The following is a 12285-nucleotide window of genomic DNA, read 5'->3' as shown; positions in this document are numbered from 1 at the left end:
TAATAAAAATGCTAACTCGTTTATAATTAAATCAGTTTGCGAATACTACAGAGGTTTTTTTTCCTGAAAAATTCGTTAAAGAATTCTAAGAACTTCCATATTGAGCATGAGTTTAAATAAATCACATTAAAAAGTGTAGATAAGAAAAAACAAACTTATCTTTATTTCCACATTTTACTAAACTTTACTACACATCATGTATTCATGTATGCTTTCTTGGCATTAAAACCGAAGGGCCTATGAAAAAGCTACGGAACGCATCCTTGGGTTGCGGATAGAGGGTCCATTTAGCAAGGTTTCTGCTAAATATGTTTACAATAATTAATAAGCAGTCGCAGAAAATTGTTCAGAGATGGTCACGAAGTGTTAAGCGGAGGCTTAACAACCGTGGCAAATGCTGAATGGCACTGGGCGAGTTGTTTTAGATGGTAACTTTGGGACACCAGGCGACCTCTCAGAATAAGCAGCCATATCCTTGAATGCGGGGCTCTACAAGGACGATAGAACTCTTTCCCTAGCTGCTCGTGGGAACAACAATGACACCATAAAAACACCAAATATTTGTAAATTCGGTTCAAAACGATTTAACGCGCAGAGCAATCAACAATGGGTCGGCAACCAGTGACGTCACCCTAGAGTTTGGGGTGCTCAAAATAATTTAGATAAAACACGAAAAAGAACCAGTGAAACGCCCACATTGAGTTGGCAAGTCAATTCAAGGATGAAAAAGAAATTCAAAATGATTATGCAAACTGGAAAAGGAACCGTCTGTCTAGTAAATTAAAAATAAAACCTATCGCCAACTGAAATAATTGAATTAAAATTAGCAAACAAAACATTTCCTCTTTGCTAAAAGTCCACTCACCAGACTATGAAGAAGAAACATGGGTCAAACTCCTCTACATCAAAATTAAAGATTTCACTAGAAACAAAACCTGGAACATACTTAAATTTCATATGGAGGATCCCTTAATAAAAATTACGTAACGTGTACGCATCGGAGATATTTTGAGTTTTCTATTAAAGACATAATTCACAGAATATACATTTTTCCTGTGGGAACGACCTGGCGAAAAATTAGTGAGGAAGAGAAACAAAATCTGTTGAGAGAATCACATGGAAACGTAGACACTAGTCACTTTGCAGAAAACAAAACAATCAAGGGACTACGTGAACAAACATCATGGGAAAATGTGGGGAAAGACGTAAGCGAATTCGTTAAAAAATGTCAAGCATACCAACGTGAAAAACTAACCCGAATTCGTCCTGAGGTTGAGCCAGTCATTCCGGAAACGTCGACGCAGCCGAATGAGAAGATCGCGATTGTCATAGTTGGCCCAATACCGGAAAGAACAAGCAGAAAAAAAATATATTCTATCCATTCAAGATGTGCTCACGAAATATATAATTCTTATATCACTATGGGAAACGATGAGCGAAAGCATATTAACAAATCTACTAGATCATTACATTTACATATTTTCCTCTCCAAAGCACATTTTAACTGACCAGGGCGCTAACTTAGTGTTGGAATTGGTTCAAAATTTTAAAAATCTTTTTACAATTAAGTACATCAAAACAACTGTTTTCCATCTACAAAGCAATGGAGCCCTCAAGAAAACTCATGGAACAATTAAAGATTCATTAAAGATATACATGGCCGTTAGCAAGACGGAATGGGATCAAAACTTGAATCTAATACGCTTAGTATTTAATACCGCAGTTCATGAGAGTACAGGTTTAACGCCGTTTGAAATGAAATTTGAAAAAAAGCCAATTGGCGAATATTTTAGAACAGGAGGGACTGCCATTCAAAAAACACAGGAACTTTGAAAAAAGCAGCAAGATGCAATACTGCAATACTGCTCCATAATGAAAGCAAAAGAACAAAATTAGAAAGCGAATGACTCGGACCCTACACCATATGCAGACGCGTCCGTTCTTCTGATTATGAATTTTTTTACAATAATCAGCATTACACAATACACAATAATAAGTTGAAGCCCTTCCACCAATAGCTTCATCGGTTCATTTTATGTTTCTTTTTAGAATGAATTTAACTTGGATACTGCTGCCATTTCTCTCGATCACATCTGTTAACGTGACCCTCACTTCATCCTTACTACTCTTGTATAGATCCGTCTCCAAACAATGTAATCAATGTTTAGTACAACTTGAAGTGGAAACCTTAAAATCCCGAATTAACCGATTAAATATTCTGAAATTGTTCCTTAATCAGTTATTAGGAAAGAATCGGTATGAAAGGGGAGATTTTAATTTTACTGGAAGCATATTCAAGACACTTTTCGGTACATTATCTGAAAGTGATTTAGATCATTTTAACCATGAGCTTGATCAACTGTATTCCCAAAACAAAATGTTAAAAATGTCATCAGAAAATCAAACTAAAGTAATTAGGACTATTTTAAATTCGGCCGCACATGATGTAAATTCCTTGTTTAAAAAAAAAAAACATTATAGATAATTAGAACAAGTTAGCCAATAAGATTAATTAAAATATCGAAAACATAGTAATGGCTAATCAGATCACAATCATGACCGTTGTCATATCAGAAATAAGTGAAGACATATCATTATTAATCGATGCAATAAATGCAGGTAAACACGGAATATTACATTCGCAAATTTTACCTCCAACTACACGTATAGAGGGATTTAAACAATTTGAAGAGGTGAAAAATGAAAAGAAAGGCTGTCAGTTAGTCGAGGAAAATGATCAATATTTGATTGAAATTGCCGAAATAACTTTTTCATTGTTAAATAGTACACTTGTTTACTTAATTGAAATGCCGATAATATATTTCCTACGAAATAAATAACACTATCGCAAAGGAATTAGAAGTTATTTAATACCTTTTAGCAAAAATCGTAAAAAGCAACAAGTCACAGATGGGAATCGATATTCCTCTCTAATTTAATGAAGTTCAACGATGATAGGTAGCGTTGGCGTCGTAATTCTCGCTACATTTCGAATAAAAATGCATCGATCATAGGACGAAAGATTATTCAGGAAGGTTAAAAATCGGAAATTATCTTTGATTCATGTAAAGTTTATTTGGCAAGGTTAATTTTTGTTGTGGTGAATCTTTTACCTGGGAATCAATGTAAAGTTTAGCTTTCGTTTTTTCTGTGGAATAAAGAAGCTTTTTATAAATTTTAAATGTTTGTGGCATGCTAACAAAAATTTGGGAGATTTCAAAATGATTTCATTAATTTTGAAAACTTGTTAGAAATTCAGACGTGAAGGACAATATTTAAAAATTTCAAAATATTTCTTAAAATATATTAATTATTCTTAAATTTATCATATATTTTCAACGGCCCAGAATGCCTTTTAAGCGAACTTAAAATTTTCTTTAAAATTTTATTTTTAAATTAAATTAAAAATTATTATGATGTTAGTACTGTCTAAAAATGTATGCTTACTGAAATGTATTTCCTGATATTTTTCAGTGTTCTTAAAAAGTTAAAAGATAAAAAAGTGGGAACTTTATTAACATGTGTTCGGAGAATTCTAAACCTCTAAGGAATTTAGGAGTATGATAATTTAGTAACCCATAAAATTATATGTCTCTAAGAACCGTATGCATAGTGAACAATATTTCTTGGTATTCATTTTTAACATTTTGTTTTGGCAATTATACAGTTACGAAACTTTTATGGGTCAAAATTGAAGCTTTTTGCTGCTCGTCGATATTTTACCTTGGGTTTCTTGCACATAGTTATCTCTTTTAAAGTGCTCTTCTTGTAGAGGACATTGCAAGCTATTTACGTACAAAATTAAGAAAATATAAGTAAAAAGAAACATTTTCAATTTTAAATATTTTATCAGTTTTTTTATTTTTTCAAACATTATAATAAGTTTTTTTTCAAACCCTAAGAGAACGGATAGTAGAATTTCTATTACAATTGTTAACTCTTAACATGTATTCCCGGGTGAAAATTTCAGTCGGGGGCTGGTCATTCTACGGCTAGAGAGCCGGGCTTTAAGTGGGGAGCCGGCCGGGGAGCCCGACTTCAAGTGGGGTTGTAGTCGGAGTTTCTGGTCGGAATCCGGCCAGCATCGTCACGCTGCACTGGCCAGCATCCGGCCATGGAGCATGGCCGTGATATGGTTAGGCTGCCCGACCGTTGCCCGGTTGGGATCAATAGGTGCTATACTTGATTTAAATAATTGTGGTTTCAATTTTATGAAGAGCATATGTCACTAAATTAGAGGAGCAATTTTAGTCTTTTCTAGTGATCAAATTGGAGCATATTAATATATGAAAGTCTGCATGCCCTGCACACAGACAACAACAACTATCTTCACGTAGTCTTTGAGGAATATTTTCTCAAATTAATTGTTTTAAGTTAATAAATTGCAGTAGAAATTTGTAAAGACTAATGAAATTGAAGCTTCTAAAGCGTCCCTCGAGGGTTTAAATTTTTTGGTATCTTCTTCCTTATTCCATTACACACACCTCACATACTCACTTGGTGGAGGGAGGGGGACCTACACTGTAAGGTGGGTCCTGAACCACCAAAAGCAGTGGCTTTGAGTACTTAGAGAACCTTTTTTCTAGAGGTACCCCCCATACGACTCTCCGGAAATTAACAACTTTCATATTAGGCTAGTGTTCAGGTCATGTGTCGCCGAGGCTTTTCCAGAGTGCGAGGCGGGAATCGAACCAGCAAGCCGACGGAGTTGGTCCAAGGCTTACGATTTAGCCCCCAGGACCATCGTCCTACTTCAATTTGTAAAAACATTTGAAATTACAACTTGCCATTCTTAAAGTTATTGAACTGTAATATTTCCTATGAACCAGATTCACCAGAAGTAGAGTGATCTGAATTGAGTCTTGTTTTCCTATTGATCAGTTTCTTAATTTTTGCACGAACCCTGTTTGGCTAACTTACTGTATCTTTTTTTATTAATAATATATTAACAAACTTCAAAATAATATAATGTTTGACCCAACAAGTAAAAAAATCATAACAATAATTGACGATAAATGTGGGACAAATCATAATTCTTTAATTTCTTGATTTATTAGTTTGCAGTTCTTTTCAAGTTTGAGAATTACAAAAAAAGTCTCGTTAGTCTCGAAACTGCGAGGTTTCCGGCGGGATTTTGAAAATACCATAATGCAAAATTCAGGACTTTATGCTTAATCAATGGAACGGAAATGAATTTCAATTTGAATCATATATTTTTTCATACATTTAGAACTTTTCATAAGGTAATTTGAAAATTGCGCGAAAAACTCGTTGTTTTGAGACTTTTGTCATTTTCTCTTTATATTGTATATTAGGTATTATATTATTCAAAATATTTTATTACTTGTTTACAAATGTTTTAAAAATTATAACTCAAGTATCTCTTGAATATTTTTTTCCGTCATTAATTTAGAATTTTCATGATAATCTCTATTTGAAAATGTTTACTATACATTTATCACGAGTCTAGATTTGTATACTTGTCCATTTCCTAATGAAATCAGAAAAAAGTAATTAAGTTATAAATGAAGTTTAATAATTAAATTATTGCCCAATCAGCGCCCGGTCAACTACCGTCTCATAATTTAATAATAATATTACCCTGATGAGAGTCCGGTCAGCCCACGACTGGGGTTTTGAAATAAATTTTGCCTAGGCAATTTGCTATCGGATATTATTGATAACATTTTTAATTATAATGTAAATAGCAATTTGATTCAACAAACATTATTATAGTTTTTCCAGTAAAATTACACCAAATGCATGTACGATACAAAATGTTCCGCCTTGTAGAAAGTTATCACTACAATTAAGATTGTTTTTGAAATCAAAGTTTTCCAATTAATTTCATGAAAGAACTAGATAACCAATAAAATCGAAGTTAATCAGAAGAGCGAAAAAATATTATTTAAAATGAAAATTTAATTTAATTTAATTTTTTTAAATTGCTCACCAATAATTTGCAAAACAGAAGAGAATGCACAAAGCAGATGTAGAAAGCTTTCAATTTATTTTTGTTTTTTATGGTTGTATAGGAAATATTAGAAGTCAGTTGAATCAGCTCTAATGAAAGTTTGAACGAAAACCTGCGAGCTACAATTAGACATTAGTATCTGCTTGGTCGAAATTTTTGGTTAACCTGATATGAAATACGATTTTATTCTGAATAACTGAAAAATTGATTTTATAGATTTTGTAAGATGTTGAGGCACCAATTATTAAATAAATCGACCCTAACAAACAGCCAACTACGGACGCCAAAGCCACTCCATTCGGACAAGAGCACATCGAACGAAATTATAAAGCAGAAGAATGTGCGGATAAGTGTTCTAACATAATAGTGTAGCCAGGCCCTTCAAAGTTACCTGAAAATCGTAAAAATCGCCAAGGTATTTTTGAAAACGAAACTCGATATCGACTAGGTCAATGTAGTTGAAGCGGCCTTAGACAAGTTTACCGATAGAATGTAGTCTGGAGAAGTCATCATAGGGTTTGAAGATTGCCGGTTCAAGAATGCTCTTATATAGCCCTTCATGTTTTACAGTCATATTTTTGGACGAAGCGTACCGAGCTTTGATCATTAAAGCTTCTGACATATTACAACTTTGGGCGGCAGCTAAGACCAAAGTTGATCTACAGCTAAATTCCCTAAGGCCAGTAAAGCTGATAGTTTGGATTCTGTTCTAAAAAACAAGAGCAAATCGTCTACAAGCGTGACTATGGGTTAAAAGGATGAACGTGAAGATCCTCTTGAAGACCAAAGTTACACCTAAAGAGAGCTCCGGATCTGTTTTCGAAAGATGTAATACAGATATCTGGACGCTAGAATAGACCATAGAAGTCCGATTTCCAGTCTAGACTTTATGTAGATAAACCATGATATGGTTTAAGAAGAATCGGATAATTTAAGCAGACGATTGCCAACAGAACAAACGGCTTTTGCCCGGATGCAAGAACCTTGGTCTTACAAAGCGAAAGTATGATGCTTTCATAACAGCAGTAAATCAGGTGCTTAGGAAAGTTCCCTGGAAAAATGTAGAGCAACCCATTATGTTAGAGGTGATATTCTATTAACGGGATTACCAAGGTTTTGTTCTAGACACTTGGTGGCAATAAAGATCGAGTAAAATTTAGGAGGCAGGCGCCAACATACGGTCACTTGCTCAGCGTACCTACTATTTGACTACCAGGAGCCACTATAATACGAGGAGTGTGGTGTCCTTATTACTCAGGGTAATACGGACACCAACTGCAGGGACCTTTGTGACACCTCTGCTTAATAGCGGATAGATCTGAAGCTCAAAGGTATAGAAATCCTTAATCAAACGATTAGACTACTTTTACCGAGGATTTTAGTCATTTTTTCTGTACTGTACCGGCAGGATCAAGTGCATTGATTAAGTAAAATTTACTGACGACATATTAAAAAAAAGGTGTGCTTAAAACGTATAAGGAGCATTTTCCTCATCGTATCGAGAAAGCAAACATGGATCCACCCTGGTGTAATCCTGTATTGTCAAGGAATCGAGATCATCCCTGAAACTAGTAGACTCCAGAGAACCTTACGAGGTAACGCACATGTTCACTGAGGGCATTATTTTTGCGTTTAAATAAAATCGTTGAGATGACGAATCAAATCCTAGAGCACATAATAAGGGTACACTTTCCGGACTCAGAGTTGAATCACAGAAATGAGGTTCAGCCCATTACTCATACTGCTCAGATGGACCATCTATTTAAGCATGAATGGAAGATTGAAAACAATTGGGTTGGTAAGAAAGTCTTTACGTTTTTTTACTTTCTATACTTACGGATTTCTTCATTCAGAAGTCTCCAGAATCCTAACAATCTGGCATTCTCTTTCTTCCACAATGTTGGCGAAAGGTGTTTGAAACAAATGGTGCCTGTGTAGAAAGCAGCAGGATTATTCCTAGCAATAGAATATACCTCAGTGGCATGAAGGATGCAATTTTCATTCCAAAGCCGATTAAGATACCTACTATTTAGCAACTTTCTATAGATTGATCAGCTTGAAGAATTCTTTTATTTATTAATTTTTCGTTTTCCCTACACACTGTTCTCTTTTACTCTCCTTTGCTTATTTACCACTAGTAACCAGTGGAGGCCTGTAGTATGATCTTCAATGTTATTTTGTGATTGTCCTACTTTTATTTTCTATCATGCCTAAACAAGAGTATCTCGGTCGTGTTAGAAAATCTATGGTCGGAACCGGCTTGTTAGTTTTGGAAATTAAATGCCTGACCTGAGGAAGCACTATTCAAACTATCTGCATTTTCCATTTAAGGTTGGGGCAGCAGTGGCGTGGTAGATATATCCATCATTAGAAAAATTTCTTTTGCTCAGCCCAGCCGGAAACTTTTGACGAAGCCCGCTTGAGATGCCAGAGTAAGGTTCACCTCCGAAAGCACCACCTGGAGACACTCATGGATATTCTAGTAACATTCTTTATTTACTGCTTATATTTTCTCATTACATACTTCCTTTTGGGAGCCCTAGTCATTAGCGAAAACCAATTCGTAGCAAGAGGGAGAAAGCAGTCATATATAGGGCACCATCGTACGGACGTCCAAGACCACTATCCAGCCAAGTCGCAACCGAACGTGGGGTCTCGACCATACGCCATAAGAATAAAATCTCTCTATATCAAAATTTTCTCACCGGAGTGCGCTGTAACTCAAAATCACGAATATCCATGATAATAATGTATAATTTGCAAAGTCTACATATATTTGTAAGGTCTTAGTAAGATAAATGTGAACATAGACCGGGGCACATTCTCAAAAACTATCGAGTCTGCGAACTCACTTAGCTTGCGATACCTGCCACGGTGATCTCGGAAACGTCGGCTATTGGACAATAATTTCGACTCTAGAATTCAGACCCCGAAAAGAAATTAGACGAGAAATCCCAGATTAGAGCCTCTGTTTTCTGGAAAACTCAATGGTCGGACGGGCACTGATTTGAAATTTTAATGTTATTGGGAACAGAAAATCAGACCAAGTGTTCCGTTCATGGAGTCAAGCTAATTTACTAATTGATGGTTCGCGATAGTTAGGTTAGGTTTCAGCCTCGGTTTCAAATCTCCTCCTTATGTAGAATTTATAAAGCAAGTAACTTTTCTACGCGGAGAAATATTGATGGTCATTCTGAATGTCTAGAGTGTCATATAGGCTATATTTAAGATTTTACTATAGGACATGCCCCTAGATGGTTGGGCCTACGATTCGCGCACGCTGCAAATTTGATGCTTAGGTTTAACGTCTCAGAATGTCAAGCTTACGATTCTTGAGTCTCAACGTTTAAATACTAGATTCACTATCTCAGAGTGTCAAGTTTACGATACTGGGAATGCGTACTAGATTATCTTAGAGTGTCAACTTGAATACCAAGAATATTTAGTTAGAATATAGAAAATGAATAAATCTATTGTGTTCATATACTCAAAATAATTATTTCTGTTTGTCAAAACAACTATAGTGGATAATCAAAATTACACGGAAAAAAATGGATGGTCAAAGTTGCATGGTCAAAATTTAGAGAGCCAGAAAGTCTTTCTACATTGTCGAACGGTCCTTCGAAATTTTGTTCAACATGGTTAAAAAGACTCTAATTTTGTATAGAAAATTTGTCTATTAAATTTTTTTTTTTAAATAAAAAATTATATTTTCCAAAGTAAAATGTACCTATTCCATATTTGCTTAAAAATTCAAAAATTTGTTTCGCAAAACAACTATATAGTAGAAAATGCAACTTTTTGTAGAAGATACGTTTGTTTATTAAAAATAATGCATTTAAATGAAAAATTAGTTTTAAAAAATAAAACTTTAAGAGTTTCATTTTGACCTAAAAACTTATTTTTTAATTTATAAATTAAACTATGTGGGTGAAGGTGTATGTGATTTATTTGAAGAACTTTTCTTTTTTGGTACAAAATTGATCTTATTAACTTACAAGTTAACTATTTGGTTAAACGTTAATGTATTATGTGTAGGAAATGGACCTTCTTTGTTGATGGTTCTTTTTGATTAAGAATCTTGTTAAAAATTCTTATATTTTTCTGGAAGCTTCATCTCCTTGGTTTAAAATGTAACTATTTTGATTAAAATTCGTTTCATGTTTGGTTGAAAATTAATCTTTTAAACTGGCAATTATACATTTCCATTTTTTGAAAAAAAAATTAATATTTTTTACTTGAAAGTTCAAATTTTTTATTGATAATTTATGCGTTTCATTTTTAATTAATCTTTAATGTGAAAATTTTACTGTTTTGAAGAAAATTAATCTTCTTGGCCAGATAATTTTTCGTTTGTTTGTTAAATATTTAAAAGCTGTGTTGCAAATCTATTTTTATTGTTAAAATTATTCTTTATTTAATCAAAAAATTTAACTATTCCATGTTTGGTTCTGACTGTATCCTGCGTATTCAAAAAGTTACAAATTTGTATTTTTTAATCGAATATTTGATACTCGGTCGAAAATTCATCTTCTTGGTTGAAAATTGTTTTTTTTTAATATAATTTTTTAAATAGAATTTTTGTCTGAAAATTCAACTATATGTTTTATTTTCAGTTGAAACAGTATCCTGTATATTGTATAAGTTAAAAATTGTACTGTTGGGTAGAAAGTTCATACATTTTGTTAAAAACTACTATTTTTGGGTAAAAAGGAAACCTCAAAATGAAAGAACAGAAGTACTTTTTTTGCGGTTTTTTTTTCAAGTAGATACAGTTGAATTTTATGGCATTGGATCAAAACAAGATTAAATAGAGTTGTAACATGTAACATTTACTCTGAAATCGCTGCAAAGATGACATTTTTTTCTTTCTGTGAATCTCCTTTGATAAGAGTTGAACTTTTTGGTCCACAGTTCAGCTATTTTGTAGAAAATTTATCTTTTAGGGTAAAAAATTCTTCTTCTTTGTTGATAGTTTCACTTTTTGGTTGAAAATCTTGTGTTAAATTGATAATTTTTTTTGAAAATCATCCTTTTTGTTGAAGATTAATCTTTTTTTTCTTAAAAATCCACTTTTTTCAAAAATTTGACTTTCTACCTTAAAAACTTTTATTTTATTTAAATAAGAAAATGATTTATGGTTTTTATGCTAATTTATTATTTACATTATTCTAGGGAATATTTATGGGGCGGCTCAAAAAGAAGGAAAGCAGCCGGCAAGAGACTTTTTTAATTTTAACAATTGCAGTTGCAGTATTTAACTTAATCCTGCATTAGTATTAATTTCTAGATTAAAGTTGATTATATCGTACCAGTAATATCATATAAGTTCTATTTAATAAAAAAACTATGCATTTATATCTCAAGTATTTATCGAATTTTAACTCTTTCATAATTAATTTATAATTTGTCTAATTACAATTATATTTTATACTTTATTGATTTATAATTTATGTAAGGCTTTTAAATACTATGGTAAATATTTTATACTCTGTATCTGAATTCGTATGAAGTTGTACTAATTGAATAGTGAGATGACTTTTATTAATTTATGAATAGATTTCAATCTATACCAATCATCAGTAAAAAAAACTACTAATTCGTAGAAAAAGCGTTAACATTAGATTCATAAATAATTATTTTTTATTAATTACATTTTTAACGATTTTTATACGCATTAGTAACCTTTTGATTAATGATTATTATCGGAATGCCTACTCTAAATCAATTGATAGAGGACTTCCCACTATTTACATAGTAGAACCTATCCTATAGTCGACCCTGCAATATGGTCTATTTGCACGTGTATATTGCTAAACAGACCTTCCATTTTTCTCCTTGTAAGTATCTCGGGTAGTAAAATGTTTTTGTAATTATTAAAATAATTATTAAAAAATGTATTTTGTCACATACTAGATACATCACGTGATGTAGGAATATTTCAAGTTACTAGGCAGTCTGATAAGTACCTGAAAATTCTAAGATATGGCATTATTATTCACTAATATGAACCATTTTCGTCGAGCTTGATCCTTTAAATGACGCCTGTCAAAACTTCAGCCATTTATGTTTACGCATTTATAAGTTACAGCACTGAGAAGCGACTAACCTCCGAGTTTTTTTTTTAATATGGAAAAATCTGAGTTTCAAGTTTTGATCAAAGAATACTATCTTCGCAAGAAAACGATATCCGAGACCAAGGCCAAGCTGGACTCTGCACCGTCGATTGGAACGATTCATAAATGGTTTACCGAGTTTCGTTGTGGCCGTACGAGCACAGTTGATGCTGAACGATCTGGGCGCCCAAAAGA

This window comes from Belonocnema kinseyi, chromosome 1, assembly GCF_010883055.1.
Source record: "Belonocnema kinseyi isolate 2016_QV_RU_SX_M_011 chromosome 1, B_treatae_v1, whole genome shotgun sequence".
In the NCBI taxonomy this organism is placed as follows: domain Eukaryota; kingdom Metazoa; phylum Arthropoda; class Insecta; order Hymenoptera; family Cynipidae; genus Belonocnema; species Belonocnema kinseyi.
The sequence above is the reverse complement of the archived record's forward strand: the minus strand, read 5'-3'. Positions refer to the sequence as shown.